Here is a 6000-nt window from a genome sequence, read left to right on the forward strand (position 1 = left end):
GTCATGTTTTGTAACCATTGTATGCTGATACACATACTTACATCTTTAAAAAGTTAGGCTTTCAGAGTACAAGCAGCTCCCGCATTGAATTTGGGCTGTTAAATATATATGATCTCTAGACCCTAAAGAAGTCACTGTCAAGAGAGCATACAATGACCTATTCAGTTTACAGAAACCCTTTTCAACTGATTTTCCTTTAAATCCTTCTAGTTGCTCCATATACATCTCACAATTAATTAAAACATTCAAGTAGGCTGTTGTAACGTCCATCTGGTGGAGCTGAAGGTCATACAGTGCTGTCATCTGCATCAACCCAAAACTGTGATTTTGTTGAACTCCTTGCCTCTTTGAAGCTCTGTGGTACATTACAGACCCTCTAACAGAAGTCAATATCGGTAATTATCCTGATCTTTAATATCTGACATAGTCAGCTAAATACTGAGGTGATATATGTTATAATGTTAGCAGTGTTATGAATTGCTATTTATTTGTTACTAAAATTAGAAACAATTGTGCAGGACCTTGGCTCAGCATTCGCCTTACAATGACAAAGTATTAATAGGAGACAGTCACACATGCCAGATTTTGTTATTTTCTAAAGATACTATTAGACTATTCTAATACGTCTTCTTATGAGATGACGAGTAACAGAATAATCAGTCATTTTGATGATTAGTTGTGTGATTTATATTTGTATTATATATTTAGCAGTGTTTGCTCAGGACTTGTATTCTGAAATGTAAAGTCTGTGAGACCAAAGGGAAGTGAAAGTTATTTAATTAATTAACCAATACTCAACCCTAATATCAGATGGATGCATCCCTAGTCTCATTGGGTCTGTTGTCAGGTTCTTTGGGTCTCATTGGGCCGGTTGTGGTTGTGGCATAAAAAAATCCTACAGCTTAGGCCTACTTGAAGCCATAGCTGACACCCATATGACTCTAGTGTTGAGACAATGGCATATTTATTTATGATAATTCCTACTCCATTCACTTTGTGGCATTATATTGGAAGTAGGTTACAAGCCATAAGGAGGGAACCATGCAGTAGCAAATAGGTTTAGTTGTGGCTCACTTTAGACCTCACTGTAATGAAGACTGAATGAAGGAACTATAGGTTCTAATACTCATTGTAAGTTTGCCATCATTTAGTTCTTTATATATTCAGTCAAGCTTTGTGTATGTTTTTTATTCATGAGGTTTTGTGCTGTTGTGCTTTTGCAGGAAGCTTCTCTTTTTCTTGTTCTTTGTTTATTTCTCTATTTGCACTCCTTACAGCTAACTTGAGCTTCATATGGACATTGTCTTCTGTGTGTAAAATGTATCCCAAAGGTATCACTCCTGAATTGATTCTCAGCAACCCAATTCAAGGACTTGGTTCAGCCTTTCCTTTCACAAGGAAACGCCCAGGATTATAAACTCTTCAAAAAGAAGGATGTCCGATGTACAAACAGCTTTGTGAGAGCTTTCCAACTCCCTATATTTTGGATTGTTTCTATGGACTCCATGTATATACCATTAATAAGAGGGTGAGTGCAGACAACAATTTTCCCCCCTTTAAGCACTAGTGAGCAGTCCACAGTCCAATTTTTGTGTTTTCATCGTTTTAATACAGGTTATTCTTTTCTTTTCCGTCTGCATCTCCATCTGGAACTTTGGCTGACTGGCTAACTATCCATCTACTTCTCTGCAACTGTGTGGTTTTTGACTATTCATATGCAGCTGTGTAACAGGTAGGTGATCATTCAGTTTCTATACATGTATTAACTTTCTTTTTTTGCCACACAGGTCCTCATGACTCCCTGACTCCTTCTATCCTCTGAAGATGAATTCAGCCAGAAAGAGTATCTTCATCTGCATCTCCATCTGGAACTTTGGCTGACTGACTAATTATACATCTACTTCTCTGTCTGTATATGAATAGTCTTAGTGACTCTGGCTGTCTGGCTAACTATCCATCTACTTCTTTGACTGTGTCCATCTGCAACTGTGCGAGGCTGACAATTCATATGCAACTGTGTAACAGGTAGGTGATCATTCAGTTTCTATACATGTATTAACTTTCTTTTATTGCCACACAGGTCCTCATGACTGCCTGTCTCCTGTCGGCTCTTTTTCTCTATAAATTCCCCCAATCAGCTAATAAGCATTTAGAAAATGGTGCATAAAAGAATCCAGCTCCGTAGTCAATAGAAAGGCAGAGTGCAACCTTTATTTCTGCATAAAGTGTACAAAAATAAGGTGAAGACTAAGGCATTACAAATAATGCATTAGTCTGAGACAGCCAGCACTCTCCCAAGGCAGTCTAAAAAGTATGGTTCTGCCTGGGCCTTATATACTGTCCTTATCTTGCTGTGGTCCCTCCTACGCATATTTCTTTTATCATGATATTTTTCGGTTGTACCGGCTTATGTCAAGATCTAGAGCCCCTTGCTCGTTAACTAAGGAACTTACCCGCTGCACTCGCTTATGTTCTTGCAAGGACACACTTCTTTGCTTATGTTCTTGCAAGGACATACTTCTTTTTCAAGAAAACGCTGACTCTTGGCAGGCTGTTTGTGCTGACTCTTGCAGTACTGCAGAATTTTGGTTTTTTTCCAATCATTGGGTTTTTTCCAATCAGATTACCTCTGATTCACCCCAACCAAGCCCCGCCTCATTTGGCAAGGGCTTCTATACCAGTTTGGTCCAGTTTGGGTGTGAAGCAATCTGGCTGTATCATGCTAAGGACATTGTGGCACAATACATACGTAGAATATACAGATAACATATTTTTAAATGTACATAACCATCATTTCCCCCCTTTCGTAACTTTATGTTATGAACAATGTATCAGGGTACTAATATCAGTACATGTGAACACAGTAAGATATATGCTTATATGCGTACAATGTTGTGGAAAACACATCAGGTGGATATATAATGATTTAAACAAAAAAAAACAAACTAAAACATTAAAAAGCAAAACTAACATTTAACACTTAACATTCAACAAAAACACAATGAATAACCATCATTTCCCCCCCTAGGAACTATCAGACTAAGGACAACAACAAACAATGAGGTGGGGGAATTAGGACTTATGAAGGGAAGACAGTGGAACATAGTCGGATTGATCAGGTGTCTGAAAATCAGGTGGTTGAAAATCATCCGCAAAGAGATCGTCAGAGGATGATATGGTCTGGAGGATAGGTCTGGAATGCGGTATTGAAAAATAATAATTGGGGCTGGGATGCAGATTGTAAAGGCCTGCATACATTTCTTTGGACACAGATTTGTCTGCTGCCCTGACTACAAGGCCTCGAATGCAGGGGATGACACAACAGCCGCACAAAGCCAACAATGAGATGCCCACAATCAGACTTGACAGAATGGCAATGGCAAAGGCCTTCCATCTGCCAAACATAGATTCCAGCCAGCCAGTTAAACTGGAGTCGACGCCAGAATTCTCAGCTAGTTCGTTGCGGAGACTCTTCAGATATGATAGGGCTCTGGTGATGCTTCCATCACTGGCAGTATGATTTGGAATGATTGTACAACACAAGTCTCCAAACATAGCACATACTCCACCCCTTCAGCTAACAACATGTCAAGAGCAACACGATTTTGCCATGACATTAAGGAGGAAGCATGGAGTTGTTCAGAAATGGCAGACAGGGCATCATGGGTGTAGTTGACAAAGCGCTGTTGGTTATAATAGATAAAATTTATCCAATCAACATTCTTGTTGAGAGTAATCCACCATAAGATGGATTCAAAGCCTGCAGCTATTGGATTTCTTGCCTTAAACTCATCAGGGACCCCCCCTTGGGACACCAATTGCCTCAATATAAACTTTGTCATCAAAGCTGTATAGAGGGGTATCACATCGGACTCTATGTTTAATGGGAGTGGATGCTGGGCTTAAAATGCCTTTGTCCAGTTCCTCTTGTGAAACTGGAACATGATGCTGGAAAGGGGTTGAGGATTCACAGGCCGCAGATGATCCTGGAGGGGACTGGTAAAATGATGAGGACGGATCAGAATACGGGTGATAGTTCAGATCCAACAAGGATTCGTTCTGCTGAACAGAGTCTTGAATGTTTGGCACTCATTGGGCGGGTGTTGCGATATTGAACCAGTCCACACTCCGGCATCCACGCACACGAAGTCCAGGTGTAAAGGACAGCTCCACTACTTTTGGTGACAGTGCAATTCAACCAGATAGATTTACCTGGAAGCCTGGTATGGATCTCAAACCCTTCTTTAGTAGGCTGATCACCCAGGATTAGCCTTATTCTCTTCAGCTGGCGGGAAGCAGTACTGGGTTTGGCGAAGGTTCTGATATAGCTAGGGAAGTCGTGTGATGCTGGGCCAAAGCTATGAGGTTGTGGCCACTGGACCGGCAAACCCCCCGCCAGAGGCCTTCCCGGGGTGGATAAGGGAGAGACCGCTGCACAATCCACTCCCTCAAATACGTTAAAATCACACTTGAACTCCAGGGTCGCTTAGGTTGTGGAGGGGGTATTCAACCGCCTCCTTGTTATACTGGTTATAGAGGGTATGTCCAGCTTATTGTTCTTAGGTGTGGTTCACTTCCTGCCTTGACGGCTGTACCTTAAATACAAGAAAACAAACACTTTGCAGACATAAATGAAAAGAAAATATGGTGATTCAACTGGTGAAAATAGGGCTACACCTCAGTGTACTGCACGACAATGCACTGACCAGGATACGTTAATCCAGTAGGAACAATACAACTAAGCAGTATGAGAATAGTGACAATTATAACGAGAATTTGAGGCAGCATTGTTTGACAATGCTGCGATTTCATCCAGGCCCACCAAGAGCTATCCTGTGGATCAATACTGGCTAGGTATTGATCTTGACGCTTAGTCAACATATTCAGTATACTTGTGAGGGTGTCTCCGATCTCTACACATGCTAATGCTACTTAGCGGTGCTACTTGAGATTTTAGGCCTATATTATGACAAGCTATACAAGGTTGGTTAGTAAATGATTTAGCAGAAAATAGAAGGTATTGATATAATATTGTATTTTCCTCCATGTAAGATAACCTTGGTGTCATTGGTCACAACTTCAGTTCTGTTTAACCAGATTTCTTGCCCAGGGAACCAGTCGGGTTCCTGGTTTGACTTGTTGTGGTCATCGTGGAATGGTGTGATTGTTATCTCAGCAAAATCTCCCGCTAGGAAGTACAGCAAGACAATCCATATAGACATGTTTGTTCTGTTTTCTACTCAATTCTCAACCCTCCTAATCTCAAAGTTTTTGGATGCTACCCAATTTCTTCACCTGGAAAGCGACGAGGGCCCCTACTTATGGCCCGACCCCGCTTTAATCAGGACTGATAAGAGGAGGACTTCTTAGAGAATTGTGAGTAGATATAAGTGCACAATTACTTAACTGCTGTCTGAGTCTTCAGATTGTGACTGCTGTCTGGTCATGCTTCTAGTGACCGGTCTGGGCACACCACTTGGTCCGGCTTTCTCACTTCCGTCAGTTGGTGAGGGTGCCTTCGTAGGGGTGTCGCCTGGCTGTGCTTCAACTTGTGGTGAGGCAGGCTCAGCTGGCTGGTCCAATTTGGTCAATTCGGGTGCAGAAAGTATAATGTGATACCCAGTTCGTCTGGCATTAGTTAAAACAAATGAATTGGACGTTAACAACGAATGCAATGCATGGTTGGTATACAAATCAACCTTGTGCCCCTGGGTGATAGAAGTAGCTTTTTCATAGGCAAAGGCTGCTGCAGCCAAGCCTTGGTAACAAGGGGGCATATCCTGTTCAATTTTGTCAAGCTGGGAACTAAAGTATGCAACCGGCTGGTACCCCCCCATCAGATGCCTGCGTCAATACGGCATTTGCATACCCACTTTTGGTTGCTACAAACTGTTGAAATGGTTTAGAATAATCTGGGTTTGCTAGTGCTGGAGCAGTACATAAGTCCATTTTTATGGCCTCAAAGGCCTGCAATGCCTCTTCATCCCATTCTAACTGCCC

Source organism: Salminus brasiliensis, chromosome 7 (assembly GCF_030463535.1).
Source record: "Salminus brasiliensis chromosome 7, fSalBra1.hap2, whole genome shotgun sequence".
NCBI lineage: Eukaryota > Metazoa > Chordata > Actinopteri > Characiformes > Bryconidae > Salminus > Salminus brasiliensis.